The 26111-nt window shown below is 41.4% G+C and overlaps 1 pseudogene; it reads left to right on the top strand.

Moving 5' to 3' along the window:
- Positions 1 to 3000: 3000 nt before the first annotated feature.
- On the top strand, positions 3001 to 3072 carry LOC122044713 (annotated as a pseudogene).
- Positions 3073 to 26111: the final 23039 nt, after the last annotated feature.

Raw genomic sequence — 26111 nt, 5'->3', positions numbered from 1 at the left:
TGAACAAGCGTTCGTTTGTCTCACAAACTCACAAGATGGAGAAAGGTTGTGCTAGCAACCTATATAGTGGATTTCGGCCAAGAGGAGAGGAGCAATGAGAATGAAGAGAATTAAGCCAAAATAAAGAGAAAAATACTTAAGTATTTTCATCCAATGAAAACACTTAATTAGCATTAATAGCCTTAATGAGCATTTACACTCCATTAAGGACCACACACTTGTAACTCCTCATTTCAAATAACTCCTCATTTCAATTTCAAAAATTGAATCAAATGTATCACTGAATTTTGAAATTCAATAAATGTCTCATTAATCCTCACTTGAGTCTAACTCATGTCTCTTCACTTGAGTCTAACTCAAGTCTAATTCACTTGAGTCTAACTCAAGTCTAATTCAATCGAGTCTTACTCAATTAATCTCATACAATTCAAATTCAATGAATCACATTTCATTAATTTAAATTGACTCCTTGAGTCTAGTTTGAATTGGACTTAATCCAATAATTAGATCTAATTGAGTCTAACTCAATAAGTCTAATTTGGATAAGACTTAATCCAATGATTCATCATATGAGCCATCTCTAAATCTACTTGTTTTTTATGTGTGACCTAATAGGTTCTTGTAACGTTAAAAATCAACATTTAGATACATAAGCAATGAGTGGCATCTAGCAAGGAATCATTGCTACCCAAGTGACGAGAAGGTCAAGATCTGACATAACCTGTCCGTGGCTATTATCTTGTATGACTTGGTCCCTCTATCCTTGATACCTAAATTGATCAATGAGGCATAGACCATGTCATCCTCTTATCAACCTTTGTGTTTCTTTATCTCTAAGTAGACACAGTCAATCAAATAAGCTCAATATCTCATATTGACTCATTTGAGCATGACCATGCTTTCTTTGTGTCCTACTAATCAAGGGGTCCACAGATATCACTTTCGTCATATGGAAGGGATAGATCCCATTTACATCACTCACATCCCTCTGCATAATTCATTGCATACCCAGTGATCGACTTTATTGTCCACCTTGTTACAGGTGACGTTTGTCAATACCAAAGTACACAACTCCTTATATAGGGAACCATAGTGACTTCAGGTCTAAGGACTATTCATACCAATAGTCACATGAGAATGTTTATGACACTCATATAATGATCCATGAAACATTCTCATGGCGGGTCATTCAGTATATATTCTCTAATATATACTCATGTGTCAACCTGATATCTCATATCCATGACTTGTGTGATCAAGTCATCCGTCAACCTACATGCTAGTCACAACGCATTAATATTGTCATTGTATATTAATGCTCGACTAGGAATAGTGAAGAGTAGTGTTCTCTACAAAATCTCACTATCAATTCAACCAATTGATATACTGTAGATAAGAACCTACTACCCAAGGACATTATTATACTTATTCAATTGGCACTGAACTGAAATAAATATAATAACCAACTTTGTCTTTTATTAATAATGATATATGATACAAAATGAGCCCTTTACAATCATCTCATAATTGGTACTAGGGCTAATACTAACAAATGATGCATCCGCCTATCTCTACTGGCACGTCTTCCACTATACCCATTGGGTATCTACATGAATGGTCAGCCAATTATAGTGCCATAGTAGTAAGTCTGATGTTCTACAGTCCTAGTTTCTTGCATAACGAGTATGGAAGTAGGCTGACACTCGCTCCCAAGTCACAAAAAGCCCTGTGTATGAGCTCAGAGCCTATTTTACATAGTATCAAAAAACTTCCTAGATCCTGGAGCTTCGGGGGAATGTCTGCCATGAGCAGAGCGCTGCACTTCTCCGTCAATGCTACAGTCTCGAAATCACCCTTCTATCTTCTGTTATATAGAATACCTTTTAAAAATTTAGCGAACTTCGATATTTGGTGCAGTACGTCTATCAGAGGTACTTCAATGCAAATTTCTTTAATCTTCTTAAGGAATCAGTGGAACTCTTCATCTTTTTGGGATGTTATTAGCTTTTGGGGGAAAGGAATCGTCTGGTTTTGTGGGGGAAGTGGAAGAGTCCCTCCAACTTTCTCAGTAATCTCTCCCCTATCCTTGTTTTGGACCAAATTAGGGATGAGAGGAGAGGGCTCTTCTTCTAAATCAATTCCTTTCTGGGCAGTCATCTGGAGATCTCCCAAAGTCTGTTCGCTCCTTAGCTCAATGCGGTTGCAATGTTCCACTGGGTTTATATCGAGCTTTCCCGGAAATTCTCTTGGCGTTCTTGAAAAGGACTGGGCTATCTAGGCGATCTGGCTATCTTGCATCTTTTGATACTTTTCAGAATTCTCCATTCTTTAATTCAATTACTTAATTTTATTCTTCATTTCTTTTTACTCCAAGAGAGCTTCTTCAAGCATCTTTTCAATTCTAGATAGTTGAGAGAATTGCTATTGTTGATGAGTTTGTTGTCCAGATTGGTAGCTTTGTTGCCCAGGTTGGTAGCTTGGCTTTGCTGGTCCTTGATCTTGATTGCCTCGGTAAGAAAAATTTGGATGGTTCCTCTACCTAGGGTTGTATGTGTTGGAGTAAAGATTGTTTTGCCTTTGGTTATATCCAACTATCGCATCGCATTACTCAAGTTGGTTTATTTGTTCTTGTATGGGCCCTGGGGGTAAGTATCTTAAGCATGATCTGAACTTCCACAAGTTTCGCATACACACACTATTGCATTAGCTGTGTTGTTCCCCATGATCTCAAATTTCTTGGTCAGAGCATCCAGCTTTGCAGACATGAGTGTGATTGCATCTACGTCAAATTTTCCTGATGCCTTGACTGGATACCCAGGGAAGGAACCTCCAGATCTCTCCGTTGCCCACTGATGATGGTTCTAGATCATATTCTCTATTATCTCTTCAGCTTCATCAAGGCTCTTGTTCATCAACGCCCCTCCTACTACAGAATCGTGGGGCGCCTTCGTGTGATAGTTGATTCTATTGTAGAATGTGTGTAGCACCAACTACTTCTCGAGGCCATGATGGGGGCACTGTCTCAGCATACTCTTGAATCTGTCCCATGATTCGAATAATGATTCTGAGTCTATTTGTTTGTAGCTTGCAATTAAATTCCTCATGTGCGCAGTTCTACTCGACGGGTAGAATTTGTCCAGAAATTTTTGCTCACACTGCTCCCAAGATGTAATGTATATTTGCTAGTAAAGAATTAAGTCACTGCCTGGCTCTGTCCTTCAGGGAAAATCCAAAAAGAAGTAACCTTACAATTTCTAGTGGGACCCCATTCACTTTCATAGTGCTACAGATCTCATAGAAAAGCTCCACGTGATGATTTGGATCATCATGTGGTCCACCTCCAAATTGATTTTGCTAGACCATGTGGATTACTGCAGGCTTGATTTCAAAATTGTTGGCTTCAATTGGGGGTCGGGTGACACTAGACCGTAGCCCTCATGCATAAGGTGTTGTGTAGTCCTTCAAAAGCTTATTAGCCATTTCGGAAGTTTCTTGTTCTGTTTGGAGTTTTTGCAAGTTTTTTCTCCTCAAGTAAGTTCTATCAATTTATGGATCGAACGGCAGAAGTTTTCCTGAAAGATTAGCTCTTCGCATGCAAGAACAAGATATTGAATAATCCAAGTATAGCGTAAAAGAAAGAGTTAATTTTTTCTTTTTATGTTTTAATAAGAATACAGAAAGTAAAGCGAAAATAAAGAAAAACGAAGTCTAGTCTAATCTAATATGATTATCACTAATGTTATTACGCAGTCCCCGGCAACGGCGCCAAAAACTTGTTACGCTCCCGTAAGTGCACGGATACGTCATCAGTAATAAAAGATTATCGATCCCACGAGGATTGGTTATAAGCACTAGCGATTGTACACGTAGAATTAGCTAAACTACCGATGGTTGTAGGTGAACTATTTCTTAAGAAGAAAAGAACTTGGGAAGTAGATGTGAGAACTAGTGAGAGAGAGAGAGAGAGAGAGAGTTTTACTAGGCTTGGGAAGAGATCTATGAGTTTGGTTTCGTTGTGGTGGTAGTTGATGTATCATGTTCTATCCTTTCCTCATTGTCAATCAACACATACTCGTCGGAAGTTCAAATTACTACCCTTAAGCACTAAACAGAGAAGATTCTTGTGAAATCCTGTTACGGTTAACCTCTGTCATTAGGGTACCTCGGTAGATCACAAGAATGTGAATCTGATCGGTATCATTAAGGATAGAGATAGGGGTTTGGTTTGGTTTCCTACTTCCTTGTGTGGAATTGCCTCTCATTTCAAGGGAGTATCCTAGATGTCTGTGAACGGGTTACCCTTGTCACTAGGGCCCCTCAGGTATACGATCTAAGATCTTATCTTTACGAAATTAGCAATTCCTACACAATCAATTAATACGACATGGTAATATGAAACAAGTTTCATGCATATCAAATAGAAACAAGACAAGTAAAATCATTCAATGAGAAAAAGGCATAAACAAGAGTCTTACATCAATACCTATCCACAACTACTCCCTGATCCTAGAACAAAGAATCTACTCCATAGATGCGGGAGAAAAACCCGAAGACATAGTATAATTAGACATACAATCCCAAACAAGAAGAGAGAGGGAAAAGAGATGCTTATTCAATGTCGTCCAGTGATCTTCGGATCCTATCCTTTGCTTCTGGAGTTGATGCGGTGATGGAGGTGATCTGGGATCGTCGAACGGAGGTTTGGGATGGCGTGGAATGACACCAAGGTATATCTCTCTCTGACAGCTCGCCTCCCCCCGGAGAAGGATTAAAGACCCCTTTTTTTAGGTTAGGACACGGACGCCACATGACCCATGCTACGACCGTGCGAGATCCGCACGGCCAGCTCCTCCCTCTCTTCGGGTGGAGTGGCACGACCGTGCGAGATTCACACGACCGTGTCTTCTTCAGCTCGAGTTTGCATTGCACGATCGTGTGAGGTTCACACGACCGTGTACTTCTTGGCTACTGGTCGTGAGGCACGGTCGTGCGAGGTTGCACGACCGTGTGTTGTTCTCTCTCGAAAATGGCCACACGGCTATGCAGGGTTGCATGGCCGGTTTCAAGTGGCTCCCTGCTTTGCTTCGATGCGTTAACAATCGCTGTTTTCACTCCAAAACTTCTCCCTGTCAAAATAAAACCAAACAAAGAGTAGATCACCGACAAAAGAGTAATTAATGTAGAATAAACAATAGGAGAGATGATCATGTAAACAATATATACAAATTAAGTAAGTGAATGTGCATTAAAACATGCATAAACGCTCATAATATCTACGCACATCAATCACCAATTCTCCACTAGTTATGCATTCTTCCAAGGGATCATCTGATGCTCGTTAAGGTACTTCTTCCTCCACCACCTGTTGCAATAGATCCACCCTTCAACAAACATCTTCATCAGTCAATTATTTAATAATATTAGGAAAATAAAATTCAAACTTATCTTCCCCAATTACTAAAGAAAGCACATGATTTTTACATCAATAAAATCTCTAGTCATCACCAAGAAAGGTCTCCCTAAAATTATGGGGATCTAAGAATCCTCATCCATTTCCAACACTACAAAATCGGCAGTCACAATATAACTTCCAACTTTAACTGGCATGTCTTCCAAAATACCCATAGGGTACCTAATTGAATGATTTGTGAATTACAAAGCCATCGTTGTCAGTTTTAAATCACCTAGACCCAATTTTTTTTTACAAATATTATAGGCCTTAAGGCTTACACTTGCACCAAGGTCACAAAATACTCTATCAATGTTAATGTCACCAATCATGCAAGAGATAAAAAAAAACTACTTGAATACTTGAGCTTTTGACATAACCTATTTAGGATAATGCGTGAGAAATGTCCAACAGGAGATGGTGGTGATCTCAAAAAAGAAACACATGGTTTGGCTTAATTGGCTACTCTATGAAAAGCCCTTTAACTTGGATGCTAAGTTTACACTTGGTTTTATCGATCACCTTTTATTGGGAGAATCAGTTTCTCCAATAAGAAAGAATTTATTAGAAAGTGGTCTGATGTGTGTATTTTATGCATAGTTTTTGCTATTATTTTAAATACATTTTGCTTCATTACATGAACATATTGTGTATACTTTCATCTCTTTTACATTGTTTACACTCTTTTAGTTCAGAGAACTTTTCTTTGCACTTTTGGAGCTAAGCCCTCGTGGATTTATTTTTAGATTTTACCCATAAGATCTCATACCAATGGAGATATCTTCCATCTTATAACTCATGAACTTTTTCATGTATTTCCAATGTGAGACTTTGATTATATTTCTAATAATCATACCTTAAAATGAAGGACCACCATTATTCTCATAATCTTAGCTCTCCTCAAATATTTGATCATCCTTGACCTGTTCCAGGCCTCCCCTCAAACATCTAATCACTATTGATATACTCTAAGTCTCCCATCAAGCATCCAGTCAATCAATTATCACTCTTCTCCTCTAAGACTTTTTCACCACCTAGGGTTTACTCCTCTGGGATTTCTGTCAAGCATCTGATCACCCTTGATGTGCTTGGAGTTTTCACTACCTAGGTTCACTCCCCATGATTTCTGCCAAGTATCCGGTCACCCTTGACCTGTTTAAACTTTTCATCACCTAGGGTTCATTTACCTAATATTTCCACCAAGCATTTGATCACTCTTGACTTGCTTGGACTTTTTTCTTAGAGTTCACTCTTCTGGGAGTCCCCACCTTCATTCAATGTCATTATTCCACCTGCATGGCTCAATCTGGACCATGACATTGATACCACTTGTTAAGATCAAAAGAATTTATATATCTCTATAATAGTATGATATTATCCACTTGGACGTAATCCTCATGGATTTATTTTTAGGCCATACCCTAAAGGCCTCATACCTAGGGTTTACTTCTCTAGGATTTTCGCCAAGCATTCGGTCACCCTTAACTTGTTTGGACTTTTCACTTAGAGTTCACTCCTTTGGAAGCCCCCACCTCCTTCATTCAAGGGTACTATTCCACCCACATGGCTTGATTTGGATTATGACTCTGATATCACTTGTTAGGACTAAAAAAATTTACATATCTTCATAATAATATGATATTGTCCACTTTAGGTTTAAATCCTTATAATTTTTTTTTTGGACTCTATCCAAAAGTCCTCATACCAATAGAGATATCTTCTATCTTATAAACCCATGATTTTTTTTTATATATTTTTAATGTAGGATTGTATTCCCAACATACTCAAATTTAAAGCTTAATTGGAGTTAAAAAGCCTTGGAACAAGAGTCCACAACAAGGAATATGCTTTGGTCGTGCCCCATGACACGGGTGTGTTTCTCAAGATGAAGTTACACAAGAAACGGAGCAGACACAGAGTTTACAAAGTCTAACACAGGTTGGTCGTGCTAACAGGCATGACTGTGCAATCTCCTTCTGAAGAACCTGTTTTAAATGTCCTGCAACACTCCTAGGTCATGCTCACTAGCACGGTCATGTTCGCCATCGCAGCCTCTGACACGCTCAAGCTGTGCCAACTGGCATAGCCATGTTCGGCTACCATGCCCTAAAAATTTTGGAAAGTCATGATGAATTTGTAATACTTTGGAGGCTTTGAAGGCTATAAAAGGACATATAGGGGCTTGTTTCCCCTTGATAGAGAACCCTAGGAGAACCATTTCCATCTAAAGATGACGATCAAGACGTAACTAACTTTTCTCATCTTTTAGTTATAACTTCATCTCCATAGAGTAGTACTCGTAATTCTAGGATGAGGGAGTAGTTTGATATATTGTTGATGCTATTTTTATATATCTATTCATTTTTATTTATCACATGATGTGTTGATCCATGATTTGACCATATTGTGTACACATGATTATGACACTAATCACACATCTTCATATTCCACGAGATGCAAGAAAGGACTGAAAGGTCAATCTAACTCTTCCACCAATAAGGACTGAGACTTGAGGGGTTCTTCATGAAAGATTTTCAAAACCTCACAAGGGTAGCATTGTCTATCACAGAGTTTAATGAATATACCTTGATTTAATGCCACAAAGTAGGGGATATCACTTAGATGATTGTGAGACATCATGACAGGTGCTTCCCTTAGAAAGTATTCACTTTAGTAAGACTACATTAAAAGTAGGCGTCATATTTAGGAAAGCACACCATATAATTTTAAAAGCCTTTACTAGTTACCTCAAGATAGACCACCTTATGGTGTATCTTATGGTGTATCGACATTGAGGTAAGAGAGTGAATAATATTAGAGTGTCAACAATTATCATGTCAAAACTAAAATTTTAGAATTGCTCCCCAAAATTGATTTTCTCCTATGACTTCTCGTGCTTCCTTAAATTAGTTTTGTTTCTCTCATGATTCTCTCAATTTTCTATTGTCTAGATTACCTGCTTCATGATTCTGACTAGTACATGGATTTACAGTTTCTATAATATCAATATTTTATTACTTGATGACAACCATGTGATTGCAAATTTTGCCCATCAAATTTTGGCACACTTTACCATGGACTCTTTTAAATCAATATTAGTTTGACCATTATTTGGTTAATCTAGATTTTTACTTATTGTAAAAAATTTTATGTCATTTTGTTTTCTTCTCTTTCACAATTATTTTCTGGTTATTTACTTGATACAATGGGTGTTGATGACAAAAATAGGCTCTTAGAATATTCTGTTACACCCATTGTTAGAAGACCGAGATCCATCATCATAAGACCTCTAATTGATGCTGATAATTTCAAGTTAAACCCTATGTTAATTTCCATGATTCAACAAAAATAATTCGAGGGCACACCTCCATATAACCCATATCTACACCTAGAGTAATTCCTAGAGTACATATGTTGAAGTACGAAGGCATTTCTACAAATGCTATTAGGTTACAAGGATTTCCTTTTTCTCTGAAGGACAAAGCTAAGACTTGGTTGCATCCACCGGTAAGCATCATGACATGGGAAGGGTCGGAACAACTTTTTTGAACAAGTATTTTCTACCTAGCAAGACAGATCATTTGAGGAATCAAATCACGAGCTTTGCATAAACAGATGGAGAATCATTGTTCAAAGCCTGGGACATATATAAAAGATTGTTGTAGCAATTCTCCCATCATATAATCATCCTCACATTCTACACTATCATATTATACTCGACGAAGATTTTGTAGGACTTAGCTACAACGGGCTCCTTGATAAATAAGAAGTTTGATGAAGCATACGACATTATTGATAATATAACACTAAATCTTCACCAATGGTTAGATGAACATAGAATGATGCCCACATAGAAAAGCAAGCGAAGGCTGTCAATAACCTTGTATTAAATGTCAAACGTGAGAACTCCCATGAAGCTGATGTAGAGTAACTCAATATCTGGTGATAGAAAAGTATGCAAACTACCTTTCAGCAAATCAACGAAGGGTTCTTTCAAAGGGTGCTTTGTTGACCCACACAACACATTATGTTCAAGTATGTGAAGTATGCTAGTTGAATTACTAGGAGTTCAGAAAACAATGCCAAAATCTTTATTCTCATCATAATTTGACACAAACATAATTTCTACGCCAGTATCCAGAGGTTTTTCTATCACCTCAAGGCTTCCTAATGTGTCAATTTCTTTGGTACCTTTAATCTTCTGGTCCTTTGCATTTGTAGATTGAAAAATCACATTGAAAAACCACACGTTTAGAATCTGCCTCTACTTCAAAAGACTCCTTCTCCACACTATCCTTTAATATGACATGCACTACATCCTTAGCCATAATCCACCATCTGAAATCTCCTCTTTCTCATCATTTTGAACAAAACTCAAAAATGGAAGCTCTTTTCCATTAACAGTGCCTCCATCGGTCATTCTTAGTATTCAAAACCTGAAACATGCCATCACCAACTTACAACTTCATCCACCTCATTATTGTCATAAATTGAATCACTGACTATTTTGATCTTATCATTGACATCTTCCTTATAATAAAAAATTTCTTCCATCTCATCAAATCAATCAAAGAATCCTTAGGCCTGCAACGTACTAGAAAACTAAAGAAGTTCAACTGAAACCCAATATCTATGTACAGTTCATCTCAATCATGGTTCTCACAATTATGATTGGGTTTTACAAGAGTAAAATCTTAATTAACATAAAGAAACTTATGGCATTTAAGATCTTATGCATCTAGACGTTGGGATAACTATGCGACTTGTATCTATAGGTCTTCAAGTATCTCATCCTGGGTGCTATGACCACAGTGTTGGAGCAATCTAGGTGCCATAGGTTTTGATGTTTGGGCAAAGGTTTAAGTTAGGTTTATTGTTGTATTTGATATACATTGTGAGTGTGCAGGATATAGGTACAACAAGGAAAGTCCAAGTGTGATCTTGGCAAAGGAGGAAAGTCCAAGGATGAGTCTTGGCGGTGTAAGTCCAAGTATGTAGTTTTGGCAATGTAAGTCCAAGTGTGACTTGGCAATGGTGAAGTCCCAGAGGTAAGGAGTCTCTTGACAAAGGAAGACCTGACAATAAGGACAAGGTTAAAGGAAGCTCCAGAAGGCAAGACGTGAAGGATGGGGAGATATCTGAGGGACGTGAGACTGATGGAGGAAGCTAGAAGGCTAGGTCTAGGTTGGTCGGGCGAGGATGAGTGCTGAGTGATTGTACTCGGGGTAAAATCATATGGTTTTAGGATTTACTGTAGCAGTACCATAGCGATACTGTAGCAACACTGTAGCAGTCGACTAGTAGTCGACCGCTGGGTAACGGTAGGCTTCACTTAAAGGACCAGTCGACTGGTGCATGCACCAGTGGACTGGTAGCGGGAAAATAGCTTTGTGTTCCTCTCGAGCTCTATTTAATAGAGCTCAGCGTGCTTGGACATGGTTGACGAAATAGAGAGGGTTAACCCCTATTAGTAGTCTTCCAAAGCCTCCAAGCTCTTCTTGTGATCTAAGAGTATTTAGATCAAGGTTGTGGTGAGGTTTCTCCACCGAGAAGGAGGTTTGAGTTAGCCGGAGGTTTCCGAGGAGTCATCCACCGACGGATTGGGATCGTCCAACTTACAGACAGCCGTGGAGTAGGAGTAAGTGATTTACGAACCACGTTACATAAACGTGTTAGAGGTTTGATTGTCTTGGTTATTACCTCTAGGTTTAGCATTCTATTTGTTAGATTTGTTTTTGTGTTTCTGCTGTGTACTAACATTATAGGAAGCGAACGATTTGGGTGAAATGCTATTCACCTCCCTTTAGCAAATGTCAAGGTCCTAACATATCAGAGCTAGGTGAGCTCTTGTTGGACTAATTGCCAAGAGAGCAGCAAGAGGAAGAAGATGGAGTCGGAGAGACCTCTCGGATGGGACATCCGAATCCCACCTCCATACGAGCACGAGGACTTCAACTATTAGAGGAATCGCATGGAGATGTGGTTCCAAATGAATTGGAACCAATGGATTGCGTTAGAGGAACCATTTAAAGCTCCAACGGATAAGAAGGGAAAGTGTCTCTGACGTCGATATTAGACCGACGAGCAAAGGGAGCAATCAGAGATGGACAAGAAGGTAACTAGAATTTTAATTAATTTATTACCTCCTAATGCGATATTGAATGTAGATGAATACGAGAATGCAAGTGACCTTTGGAAAAAGGTAATTGTGCTTCATGAGAGTCCTACATAGATCCAAGAAGAGAAGGAGCCCAAGGAGAAGAGCTCATTGGTCCAAGAAGATAAGAACCAATCGGATGTTGGCACGGGTTCAATATCCGAGGAGGAGAAGGAAGATGAAGAGGTATCATCCACATCATCAAGGGAGGAAGAAGTGGAACCGTCCACATCTTCAAGTGAAGAGGAAGAAGAGCAATCCAAGGAAGAGGAGATCTTGGAAGCTCAACCCTCCACCTCAACTACCAAGAAGAGCACAAAGGATCACATCAAATGCTTTGAGTGTGATAAGTGTTGGTGCAACCTTAGGTCAAGGTTGACCTGGTTGACCCGACTCGAGTTGACCTGACTCGAGTTGTATTTTGATGTTTGACGAGAACAGAAGAGTTGTATTTTGATGGGAGATTGTTGGTGCAACCTTAGGTCAAGGTTGACCTGGTTGACCTGACTCGAGTTGACCTGACTCAAGTTGTATCTTGATGTTTGACAAGAACAGAAACTTGGGAGGTTGTGGGTGCAACCCTTGGTCAAAGTTGACCTGGTTGACCCGAGGTGAGTTGACTTGGCACGAAAAAGTCCAAGCAGGGAGCTTGGCACGGGAAAAGTCCAAGCAGGGAGCTTGGCACGGGAGAAAGTCCAAGTATGGAGACTTGGCACGGAGAAGTCCAAGTATGGGAACTTGGCATGTGGAAGTCGGAGAGGGCTCGGTAGCTCGTTCTCCGGACTATGGTCAGAGAGGGCTCGGTAGCTCGTTCTCTGGACCGGATGTGGAAGTCGGAGAGGGCTCGGTAGCTCGTTCTCCGGACTAGGTCAGAGAGGGCTTGGTAGGTCGTTCTCTGGACCGGACGAAGTCGGAGAGGGCTCGGTAGCTCGTTCTCCAGACTAGGTCAGAGAGGGCTCGGTAGCTCGTTCTCTAGACCAGGAAGGCAGGTGAAAATCCTGGTGAGTGAAGCCAGGTGAAAGTCCTGGTGAGTGAAGCCAGGCAGATGGAAAGTCCTGGTGAGTGAAGCCAGGCAGACGGAAAACTCCTGGAGAGTGAAGCCAGGCAGATTGGAAATCCTGGTGAGTGAAGCCAGGTGAAAACCCTAGTGAGTGAAGCTAGGTGAAAGTGAAAGTCCTGGTGAGTGAAGCCAGGCAGTTGGTGAAAGTCCTGGTGAGTGAAGCCAGGCAAGGGAAAGTCCTGGTGAGTGAAGCCAGGCAGTTTGGAAGTCCTGGTGAGTGAAGCCAGGCAGATGGTAAACCCTGGTGAGTGAAGTCAGGTAAAAGTCCTAGTGAGTGAAGCTAGGCAGTTTGGAAGTCCTGGTAAGTGAAGCCAGGCAGATTGGAAATCCTGGTGAGTGAAGCCAGGTGAAAAACCCTAGTGAGTGAAGCTAGGTGAAAGTCCTGGTAAGTGAAGTCGGGCAAGGAAAAATCCAGATGGATCAAGGATGATCGGACATCTGGTGTTGAGAAGGTCAAGTAGGTCAAGGGAGTGACCGGATACTTGGCAAGAAGAGAAAAGTCCAAGTGGGTCAAAGGGATTGACCAAACACTTGGTGGGGAGTCTTAGCAGGTCAAGGGAGTGACCGGATGCTAAGCATGATGTACCAACAGGTCAAGGTTGACCGGATGTTGGTGTGGGAGACTTGGGACTTGGTATTGGGAAAAACCAAGCTCTGGATCGATCTGGGGACCGATCCAGTGATACGGCTGATCGGTCTGGTGACCGATCAGTAACCAAACAGAATGCTTCTGTGGATTATCTGATCGGTCTGAAGACCGATCAGGAAGCAAACAGAAGAGAAGAAGGAGAAAGGCTGATCGGTCCAGGGACCGATCAGACTCCTCCTGGACCGATCAGGACATAGCCTGATCGGTCCAGGCTTAGCCTGATCGGTCCCCAAGACCGATCAGGGACAGTGTGGACCGATCAGGTTGGAGCCTGATCGGTCCAGACCTAGCCGTTGTGAGTGACAACGGCTAGATCTCGGTCTTCTGTGTCTTCTTCTGCCCTCACAGGTTTGCAGGTTCAGCTATATAAAGAGTCAAGCGACTCTACAGGACTTTCTTCTTGCTTCTACAAGTTCTTCCAGGTTCCTTCTGCGAGCTTTACTGAGCTCGTACTTCTTGAAGCTTCGCGTGATCTTCCCTGCTGCTGGCATCCGTGAAGCTGCTGCTTCATCAACGGATCTCCAGACGAGAAGGCAAGCTTGTTTGTTTTACATTCATATTGTCTTGTGCTTCTTTGTATTTTGTGTACTTCTATCTTGCTGTTGCAAGAGTTATTGTGGCGAGGTTTCTCCACCCAGAAGGAGTGTTTATTAGCCGGTTTTCCGGGGTCTCATCCACCGACGGATTGAGAGGATTCGTCCACCTTACGGACACGCCGAGGAGTAGGAGTTTCATCTCCGAACCTCGTTACATCGCTGTGCTTGAGGTTTGATTTCTCCATTTACGTTTCTGTTGTTATTTTTCCGCTGCGCTAACTTGATTTGTAGAAAGAAACGCGAATTTGGGGTCGGCTATTCACACCCCCCCCTCTCTAGCCGCTATCCGAAGGTCCTAACAAGTGGTATCAGAGCAAGGTTGCTCTTCGTCGGATTAACACCCAAGGGAGCACAAGCTAGAGAATGGATCAACTTAGAGAAGACATCACGATTCCACCCTTCTACGATCGCGACGACTTCGCATATTGGAAGGTAAGAATGAAGTATTTTCTTATGACTAATCTAGTTAATTGGAGTTGTGTCCAAGTAGGTTTTACTCCTCCGGTGGATAGAGAAGGAGAACCTCTCGAGAAGAAGAAGTGGACGAAGGGACAAATCCACCAATCCATGATCAATGATGAGGTAACGAAAATTCTTGAATTTTCATTACCTAATGATATGTTGTGCAAGATAGGTGGATACAACAATGCCAAGGAATTATGGAACAACTTGGCTAAGTTCCATAAGGAGAGCTCCACTTCAAGTCATGAAGAGGAGTCAAGTGAGCCAAGTAGCTCACATCATGGAGGAAAGGAATTAGAAGTTGAGGGCTACTCAACATCTAAGGAAGAGGAGGAGGAGAGTTCTTCTTCAAGATTGGAGCAAGAAGAAGAAGCCTCTACTTCCGGAAGGGATGAAGAAGAAAGCATACAACCATCCTTAACCCTAGGTAACTCAAGCAATTTACTTTCAAGTAAATTACATATAATGTGCTTTGAGTGTAGGGAATTTGGGCATTACAAGAGTAAATGTCCAAAGAGGATTAGGAAGACTCCACCGGCGCCAAAGGTCAAGGAAGCAGGAGTCCCGATACGCAAGGGCAAGGAGCACGTGGTGTGTTTCCAATGCAAGCAAAGGGGACACTATATGAGCCAGTGTCCGAGGGGGAGGCAACCTCACAAGGACAAGAGACCGAGCACATCGATAGGGGGAGCTAAGGCAAACCCTAAGGTAACCTTTAAGGCACATTCTTGCAATTTGAATAAGACATATGCTAATAGTAGTTTTGTTGCAATTGTCAATAAAGATAGGCATGATAACAATAGAAATCAATACATGTGCTTAGGTGCCAAACATGTTAGCCTAGGTAAGGACAATTCTAGAAATGCTAACCCTAGAATTAACTCATCTAAGGTTAAGGAAAACCTAGGTAGGAATCCCAAAACAACTAGACATATGCCTAGGTATACCTCAAAGAAAAATGACAAATTAAAACTTGAGGTATTAGAAAAGGAAAATCAAGTCTTGAGGTCAAGACTTGACAATTTAGAAAATGCCCTTAAGAATTTAGAGAAGTCAACTCTAGGGTCTAAGGGTCAAAAACCAAAGCCCAAGGACATGAGAGGTTTGTGTCACAAACCTAAGTCTCAAGTAGTCAAGCCCACTTATCATGATGTTCCATTCGATTATGGAACAAGATCTAGGGCTAGGAAGACCATCACCAAGGTCACAAGGGGAGTCACCCCTAGAGTTGATCTTGATGAGTCTCAAATGACCAAGGCTTTAAAGCCTAGGAGGGTCATTAGGAGGGTTGCTAGGGAAGTCATCCCTAGTGAATATTTAGTGAACCCAATGAGCTCAAATAGGTATTGGGTTCCTAGGAGTGTGATTCCATCACGCTAGATGAATTAGGGTGTGCCAACCTTAATTGAATAGGTAGTTAACCTAATCATGGAAAAAGGTGGCACTTTAGGAATGTTCAAGGTGTAATCAAGCCTTGAAAATGAGATTTAAAAATTATTCCTAAGGTGATTAGCATGTGCCAACCATATTCGAGGAATTCTCTAGGGTCAATTTAATTGGCACATAGTGATCTAAAAATCTTTGGTATATGATTTTAGGTCTATTACACTTAGGAATATAGAATTTATGGTAAAATGATCAAAACTATCAAAAATGGCAACTAAGGCTAGAATTAGGTATTTTCTTTATCTTTATATGTTATTTGCCATATATTGTTTGCCATATGCCATATCATGACATCATATCTAATTTACTATCATTTGAAATGTCATGATAATGCTTAGGTTAGTTATATGTCATGCCTTATTTAAGGTTCATACTTTATGCCATGACATCATGACATTAGCACATGTTTTTACTTATGATATCATTATATGCCATGTCATCATCTTTTGCATTTATAATCAATTAATTTGATTTAAGGACAAAAACATAATTTGATATGGAAATCAAATTGTTGTTTAGAAAATGCATGAGAACTTAGCTTAAGATGACCTAAACCCATATCTCACATTAAAATTGACTTGAATGTGTTTGATACACCTTAGATGTGTGTGAGATATTAGGATCATGAGTTAGGATCAAGGTGCATAGTTCTTGTACCTAGATGAGCCTAATTCGAAATGGAGGATCATAGGGAAAGCTTGTGTACAAGTCATGTACATTTAGCCCTAAGATTGTGGTCCTAAATTAAATGGTTTAAAATCATTTCAAAATTGATTTAAAAAACCTTGATGAAGCTTTTCTAGTGATAGCATTCATCATTGAGCAAGTTGATACAAAGTTTTGAAACTTTGAGCTATTTCAAAACTTTTCGAACTTTGTATCAAGATTTGAAAATGGAAGTTATTTTCATAGAAAACTATTTTTTCTTGATAGTATATGTTATGAGGAATGTATCCTCAAAGTTTTATAATTTTTGAAATTTTCTAGAATTTTCTAGGAGTTTCTGAATTTCGGGAGGAAAATCAGAAATTCTGATATCAGACTTGTGGACCGATCAGAGAGGATTCTGATCGGTCCAGGAAAGTGTGGATCGGTCACTAGGACCGATCCAGGAGAGTGTGGATCGGTCTGGTGACCGATCCAGTGAAGGTTGATCGGTCTGGTGACCGATCAGAGCGTGCCAAATGCTGATTTTTCGACTGTTGACTGAAATTTTAGCTATGGAAGTTGGTGGTTTAGATTTCTAAAGGTTTGAAACTCTCCAAGACATTGTTGGTGCAATGGTCAAGGGGGAGTCGACCTTTAGGGGGAGTTTTACCCAATGGTCAAGGGGGAGTTGACCTTCAGGGGGAGTTTTTACTCCTAAAGACTTGAGTGATATGGGATTATCACTAAGTTAATTGTTGATCTTAGTATCAAGGGGGAAATTAAGAGTTTCAATGAAAGGTATGGGACTTTCATTAGGAAGAAACTCTTGACCTTGATTCACTCTTTTTGATGTGTGTCAAAAAGGGGGAGAGTGTAGGTTTGGGGAGAATGTTCAAGGAAGAACACTAGAAAACCTAAGTTAGGTTATGGTTTTGTCAAACATCAAAAAGGGGGAGATTGTTGGTGCAACCTTAGGTCAAGGTTGACCTGGTTGACCCGACTCGAGTTGACCTGACTCGAGTTGTATTTTGATGTTTGACGAGAACAGAAGAGTTGTATTTTGATGGGAGATTGTTGGTGCAACCTTAGGTCAAGGTTGACCTGGTTGACCTGACTCAAGTTGTATCTTAATGTTTGACAAGAACAGAAACTTGGGAGGTTGTGGGTGCAACCCTTGGAAAAAGTTGACCTGGTTGACCCGAGGTGAGTTGACTTGGCACGGAAAAGTCCAAGCAGGGAGCTTGGCACGGGAAAAGTCCAAGCAGGGAGCTTGGCACGGGAGAAAGTCCAAGTATGGAGACTTGGCACGGAGAAGTCCAAGTATGGGAACTTGGCATGTGGAAGTCGGAGAGGGCTCGGTAGCTCGTTCTCCGGACTATGGTCAGAGAGGGATCGGTAGCTCATTCTCTGGACCGGATGTGGAAGTCGGAGAGGGCTCGGTAGCTCGTTCTCTGGACTAGGTCAGAGAGGGCTTGGTAGGTCGTTCTCTGGACCGAACGAAGTCGGAGAGGGCTCGGTAGCTCGTTCTCCGGACTAGGTCAGAGAGGGCTCGGTAGCTCGTTCTCTAGACCAGGAAGGCAGGTGAAAATCCTGGTGAGTGAAGCCAGGCAGATGGAAAGTCCTAGTGAGTGAAGCCAGGCAGACGGAAAAGTCCTGGTGAGTGAAGACAGGCAGATTGGAAATCCTGGTGAGTGAAGCCAGGTGAAAACTCTAGTGAGTGAAGCTAGGTGAAAGTGAAAGTCCTGGTGAGTGAAGCCAGGCAGTTGGTGAAAGTCCTGGTGAGTGAAGCCAGGCAAGGGAAAGTCCTGGTGAGTGAAGCCAGGCAGTTTGGAAGTCCTGGTGAGTGAAGCCAGGCAGATGGGAAACCCTGGTGAGTGAAGCCAGGTAAAAGTCCTAGTGAGTGAAGCTAGGCAATTTGGAAGTCCTGGTAAGTGAAGCCAGGCAGATTGGAAATCCTGGTGAGTGAAGCCAGGTGAAAAACCCTAGTGAGTGAAGCTAGGTGAAAGTCCTGGTGAGTGAAGCCGGGCAAGGAAAAATCCAGATGGATCAAGGATGATCGGACATCTGGTGTTGAGAAGGTCAAGTAGGTCAAGGGAGTGACCGGATACTTGGCACGAAGAGAAAAGTCCAAGTGGGTCAAAGGGATTGACCGAACACTTGGTGGGGAGTCTTAGCAGGTCAAGGGAGTGACCGGATGCTAAGCATGATGTACCAACAGGTCAAGGTTGACCGGATGTTGGTGTGGGAGACTTGGGACTTGGTATTGGGAAAAACCAAGCTCTGGATCGATCTGGGGACCGATCCAGTGATACGGCTGATCGGTCTGGTGACCGATCAGTAACCAAACAGAATGCTTCTGTGGATTATCTGATCGGTCTGAAGCAAACAGAAGAGAAGAAGGAGAAAGGCTGATCGGTCCAGGGACCGATCAGACTCCTCCTGGACCGATCAGGACATAGCCTGATCGGTCTAGGCTTAGCCTGATCGGTCCCCAAGACCGATCAGGGACAGTGTGGACCGATCAGGTTGGAGCCTGATCGGTCCAGACCTAGCCGTTGTGAGTGACAACGGCTAGATCTCAGTCTTCTGTGTCTTCTTCTGCCCTCACAGGTTTGCAGGTTCAGCTATATAAAGAGTCAAGCGACTCTACAGGACTTTCTTCTTGCTTCTGCAAGTTCTTCCAGGTTCCTTCTGCGAGCTTTGCTGAGCTCGTACTTCTTGAAGCTTCGCGTGAGCTTCCCTGCTGCTGGCATCCGTGAAGCTGCTGCTTCATCAACGGATCTCCAGACGAGAAGGCAAGCTTGTTTGTTTTATATTCATATTGTCTTGTGCTTCTTTGTATTTTGTGTACTTCTATCCTGCTGTTGCAAGAGTTATTGTGGCGAGGTTTCTCCACCCAGAAGGAGTGTTTATTAGCCAGTTTTTCGAGGTCTCATCCACCGACGGATTGAGAGGATTCGTCCACCTTACGGACACGCCGAGGAGTAGGAGTTTCATCTCCGAACCTCGTTACATCGCTGTGCTTGAGGTTTGATTTCTTCATTTACGTTTCTGTTGTTATTTTTCCGCTGCGCTAACTTGATTTGTAGAAAGAAACACGAATTTGGGGTCGGCTATTCACACCCCCCCTCTTTAGCCGCTATCCGAAGGTCCTAACAATAAGATGGGACACTATAAGAGTAAGTGTCCTTCGCTCAAAAAGGTAAAGGAGGTAAACTCTAAACTCACTAAAGTTAATTTAGAAATTAATGTGAGTTGTAGGAAGAAGAAGGAGAAGAAGCATATTCGATGCTTCACATGTGGTGAGTGGGGACACTACCACACAAAATGCCCAAGGAGAGGAGAACTCAAGAAATTGGCGCACTTGAAGAAGTGGGAGAAGAAGAGAGCTTCAAGGGTAAGGGAGGTAAACCCTAATTTGAATTCAAGTTCAAATTTAAATTCTTACATGCATGATAGAAATAATTTTCATTATTTACCCGAGCATAATCATGGATTTAAATATAATGATAGGAATAGGGTTAATATAGGAGATAACCCTAGGAGACCTATTCATGCTAAATCTAGTAAGAGTAGACCTAATAAGACCCAAATCACTTTGCCAAATGAAAAAAAAAGTAGGTGAAAATCTAAGCATTAATCCCAAGAAAGGGAGACATATGCCTAAGAAGGTGGGTAGGTCTAGGGATGTCTGATGTGCGCAAATATTATGATCATTTATGCATGTTTGGACGCATATCTACTTGTATTTCATAGTATATTCTATGTTTATTGCACCTTATTTCTTTATAATGTCATACTTCCATTATATTTGTTCGGAGATCTGCTCTTTACTTATTTTCTTGTTAATAGGATGTTATTTGGAGCGAAAATAGAGCAAAAGTGCACACGGGAGCTTGGGTCGTGCAAGCACCACACGGCTGTGTGGCCATGAGCATGTTTCGGCCGTGCCAAATGGCACGACCGTGCTTCCAATACATAGTTGAAGAGGGTCACGGCCGTGCCGAATGCCACGACCGTGCCAATCACCCCGTGGCCAATCAACACACGGCCGTGCCAACATTTCAGAGGAGAGGAAGGCCACGGCCGTGTGAATTCACACGGCCATGTGACCTCGGCAGAGACGAAGAAGGCCACGACCGTGTGACCCGACACGGGCATGTGACTCAATCCGAGAGGAAGCCGTGTGAGGCCGTGTGGATTCCACACGGCCGTGCGATGAAGAACACGGGCTGTGCCACTCCAAAATAGAGCTGTGCTGAATTCTGGGTAGATTGCAGACCGATTGTAATTCAGCCATAACTTTGTGCTCCGTTGGAGTTTCGGGCTGTTATTTATACCGAAACGTAGCTCACTTCAAGATCTACAACTTTGCTTCAGATTCAATAGAGAGAAAGAATTGTTTACCCGTGCTAAATGGCATGGTCGTGCCTCCCAACCGCGGGTTCAACTAGACCTCCGTCCAGATTGCAGACCAAACTTCAAACTGCCATAACTTTCGGTTCGGTTTGAGCCAGGGCTCGATTCAAGTATTAGATTGAAGATAATTTCAAGGGCTACAACTTTGGTTCAGGGTAAATCATGAGAAAACTTGGTTTAATGGGTGAAAATCCTGGTTTACCGGACGCCTGTAATCCGGGTTTTCCTGGGCAGCGTGGAGGAGGTATAAAAGGGTCAAGAACCCTATTCTTTGATCATCTTTGGTTCGGGGACTTCATCCCTCTCCTTGGAAAAGGGTTTTCCTCCTTCAGGGGAAACCCTAGAGCTTCATCCACCGTCGTCCCTTGACGATCTGTCCATCTCTGGAGCAAGGAAGCATCCCCAAGACATCGGAATCATCAAGCATCTCTTCTTCCTTTTCTTCTAGGGTTGTAAGTATGTTTTTCTTTATGTTCTGAGGTTGTTCTTCCCCCACAATGGAGTAGACATCTTGTTCTAGGATTAGGAAGTATTTGTAATATGATGGGGATGTAGAACTATGTAGTTTCGCCTTGTTTCTATTCAATTACCTGTTGATGCCTTGTTCGTGCTTGATGAGTTGCGTGTGTGCCATGTTTACATTTCTATGCTTTGATTGTTTGATGTGGAGGATTGTTGATCCCGCAAAGGGGATACTTAGAGCGTATTGACCAAGGTACCCTAGTGACAGGGGTAACCCTTTCGTGACGTCTAAGACGTTCCCTTAAAAGGAGAAACAATCCCTTAGGAACTGCTGCTCTCGTAAAGAGAGTGCTCTAGATCGTATACCTGAGGGGCCTTAGTGACAAGGGTAACCCGTTCACGGATGTCTAGGACATTCTCTTGAAGGGAGAGGCAATTCCTCCATAAGGAGGTAGGTAACCCTTATCCTTATTGTTATTTACTAGATGTATATCCCAGTGATCTACCGAAGCGCCCTCATGACAGGGGGGTTAACCGTTACAGGATTTCACAGGGATCGTCTCTATTCGATACTTAGGGATATTGAACAATCTAACTTCCTACAAGAGCATGGGCATAGAGGATAGAAACTAAGAAATCTATGTAGTATCTCCTAATATTACAATGAAACCGAAATCCTAAAATTCATCTCCCAAAGCTCATTCCATCCAAGATCAGTTCTTTCTCTCATCCTTCTCTTTCCCTTTTCAATCACCCTCGTTAGTTTGCAAACGCCAAAGCCAGCTTTCGACCTTCTAGATAACTTACCTTACGACATCTCTAGTGCTTAATCAACAATCCCTGTAGGTTCGATATTTTTATTACTGACGACGAAACTGTACACTTGCGGTTGCATAATAATGTCCAAGGTGGACATGTTGACTCTAGGGTTAGAACCCTAGAGTTGGAAAATCAAACCTTGAAGGCAAAACTTGATGAAATGGAAAAAGTTCTAGAGAGGTTCATTATTGGATCTAAAGGACTTGACATGTATTTGGATGGTCAAAGACCCAAAAATATCAAATTGGGTCCCTCCAAGATCAAAAGGAGGTCAAGTGCTAAGGTAGCACATAATATTGGTAAAGGAGGTGTGACCAAGGACAAGGGAGAGTCATCCAAGGCCAATAAGAAGGAATATGCTAGGGTGACATATAATTATGGCAATGATAAGGTGTCTAAGGTGAAGGACAAGAAGAAACTAACAAAAAACAAGGTGTCTAAGGTTAAGAAGGTGAGTTTTGTAGACCAAGTGTCACTCGAGGTGCACCGAAGTGGCCTAGCCATAGTTGATGAGTCACCTAGGGAGGTGGATAAGATTAAGATCTCAAGGGGTAGCTCAAATAGTATTTGGGACATATGATAAATGATCTCAAGTGAACCAATATGTGCCAAAGGGATTAGAGATGGATTTGAGTCTCTAGTGTAGTTGGTTGGCACAATTGGGTTAAGTTTCATGCATAAAAATATGACATTAGGGTCATATTGCATGTAAATTAGTTTTTGATGTATAGATACCATATAAACTTATGCTAGGGAAGTATTGTGGTTTAGTATGGGCAGATGCATCAAGAGGAAGCCAAAACTAGGACTTTAGGTCAAGGGTTCAATTGAACCATTTAGATAGTTTTGAATTTTATGTTATTCTTGGGATCTGTGATAAATATACTTTTGTATATTATTTTCCCAAGTAGACAAGGTCAAAATAGACTTCTCCACAAAATTTGGGAATTTTTTGAGGTTTGTAGAATTTTTGGTGTATTTCTGAAGTTGGTCAAAAAAGGTTAATTTTTATAGAAATAGAGTACCAGTTGACTGGTAAGAGTGTTTTTGAGCATAGAATGTCTCTGTAATCTCATTTTGATGAGAGCAGTCTACTGGTTCTGATACTAGTCGACTGATAACAGTGTATTTCGAACACAGAGGGTTCTGTGAGTGGAAATCGAAGGGGCAGTCAACTGGTACCTAGTTCAGTTGACTGATACCAACATGAAAGTATTTTTCAACACTGTTCTGGATCGTGTAAACTTGTTTAGATGTATGAGATCCATAGAGATAAATACATGAGTTTAAGGTCAATTTGGATAACAAGTTTTCAACAATTGGGATATTATTGGAGCTCTTTTTGATGTATGGAAAAGGGGGAGAAATTTAGGTTTAAGTGGGAAACCTACACACCTTTACAAGAAATCCTAGCTAAGGGGAGCTTAGGTGAAGGGGGAGTGATTGTTCAGGTAAAGGGGGAGAAGTTTACCTTTACAGGAAATCCTAGCTCAAGGGAGAGCTTAGGTGAAGGGGGAGCCTAGGGTTATGTTCCATGACTTATGCATGTGTAGATTTTATGTTTATTCACATTGTTATTGTATTTATGTTTCTCTAACTTAAACAAGTTGTCAAATATCAAAAAGAGGGAGATTGTTGGAGCAATCTAGGTGCCCTAGGTTTTGATGTTCGGGCAAAGGTTTAAGTTAGGTTTATTGTTGTATTTGATATACATTGTAAGTGTGCAGGATATATGTACAACAAGGAAAGTCCAAGTGTGATCTTGGCAAAGGAGGAAAGTCCAAGGATGAGTCTTGGCTGTGTAAGTCCAAGTATGTAGTCTTGGCAATGTAAGTCCAAGTGTGACTTGGTAATGGATGAAGTCCCAGAGGTGAGGAGGCTCTTGGCAAAGGAAGACTCGACAATAAGGACAAAGCCGAAAGAAGCTCCATAAGGTAAGACGTGAAGGATGGGGAGACATCCGAGGGATGCGAGACTGATGGAGGAGGCTAGAAGGCTAGGTCTAGGTTGGTCAGGCGAGGACGAGTGCTGAGTAATTGTACTTGGAGTAAAATCATATGGTTTTAGGGGGTACTGTAGCAGTACTGTTGCGACACTATAGCAGTATTGTAGTGATATTGTAGTAGCATTGTAGCAACACTGTAGCAGTCGACTGGTTACTATAGCAATCGACTGGTACACTATAGCAGTCGACTGGTACACTGTAGCAGTCGACTGGTACACTGTAGCAGTCTACTGGTAGTCGACCGTTGGGTAACGGTCGGCTTCACTTAAAGGATCAGTCGATTAGTGCATACACCAGTCGATTGGTAGCAAAAAAATAGCTTAGCGTTTTCCTCTCGAGCTCTATTTAATAGTGTTTAGGGTGCTTGGACATGGTTGACGAAATAGAGGTGGTTAAGCCCTATTAGTAGTCTTCCAAAGCCTCCAAGCTCTTCTTGTGATTTAAGAGTGTTTGGATCAAGGTTGCGGTGAGGTTTCTCCACCGAGAAGGAGGTTTGAGCTAGCTGGAGGTTTCCGAGGAGTCATCCACCGACGGATCAGGATCGTCCACCTTACGGACAGCCATGGAGTAGGAGTAAGTGATCTCCAAACCACGTTACATAAACGTGTTAGAAGTTTGATTGTCTTGGTTACTACCTCTAGGTTTAGGATTCTATTTGTTAGATTTGTTTTTGTGTTTCTGCAGTGCATTAACATTATAGGAAACGAACGATTTGGATGAGACGCTATTCACCCCTTTCTAGCGAACGTCAAGGTCCCAACACACAGTGCAAGTCTTTCTTAGCTAGAACTTGCCTACCATAACCTCAATCATAACCATGATGACCATCTATGGTATCTAGATACTCTGATACCAATTGATGTAAGGCGGAATAGCAATTATCATGCAGGCTCCTTTCCTCAAAGGAATTGCAGAGAAAACAAGAGACAAAAAGTTGACAAACGAAGAGAAGTCGTTGTCTCTAGATTTTACCAAAAAAGAGTTGTATTTAATAATAAAAGATAATCCCTAACATCAACCAAACAAACATTCGTGCATGATTGTCACCCACAGTTCTCCTAGCACGACTATGGCGCGACAATAGAGCCCCAACAGTTATGAAATACTCAAACTATCTTGGTTAGTTCCAAGATCTATAAAAATCCCTAGAAGGCTCTTGAAATGAGGAGAAGGGGTTTTTCCATGACAAAGAACCATAGGAGCACCATTCCAAGGAGCTATTGAAGTTTTCTTCCACCCTAGGAGCTTGAAGTTCTTCCAAAGACACTAGCAACCATCACGACTAATATTCCTCTTCTCTCCTCTCTTTGTTTTGAGTTGTAGGATGCTTTCTTCAATGTCTTTCAGTTGAAACTCCATATCCATGGAGTAGTTCTCTAAATTCTAGGATGAAAACCACAAGTGCATGGCTGTTGTATGGTAATCACCCTTTGAAGTTAGGAATAATTAATAGAGGGCCAAAGGATGGCAACAATAAAATAAAGAAGTATCTTGTTCCAGCACGAGCATGATTCAAAAGATCCTCCATTAATGGTCCTGTTGAGAGAAGAGGGAAGAGTGAACAACTCAAAACATGCACTCCCAAATGACTGAAAACAAGGCATTCTCGAGAGGCAACCTAAGTTCCTTTTCTTTTTTGTTTGATTTTGTGTTTGATTTTTATATCTTAGTTTTTTTGTTTTGTTTAATTTCAAGGCTTGAGGGATCCACAAGATGTCTGTGGCAACTGCCATAGGCATGGTGAGCTTTCTAGTGAGTAGCATCGGTAGGTTGTGTTGAGGACCACGACCATGCCATATTATAGCCTCAAAACATAAAAATAATAGGCAACATGGGTTGGCCATGCCCACAAGCACGATCATGTTCGCAAAAATCCTACTTTGTGATGTCAAGTCAGGGCAAACTCATTAAGATGTGTGATATTCAATGATGTCTTCAT

This window comes from Zingiber officinale, chromosome 2A (assembly GCF_018446385.1).
Source record: "Zingiber officinale cultivar Zhangliang chromosome 2A, Zo_v1.1, whole genome shotgun sequence".
NCBI classification, from domain to species: domain Eukaryota; kingdom Viridiplantae; phylum Streptophyta; class Magnoliopsida; order Zingiberales; family Zingiberaceae; genus Zingiber; species Zingiber officinale.
This window is presented reverse-complemented; position numbering and strand designations above follow the sequence as displayed.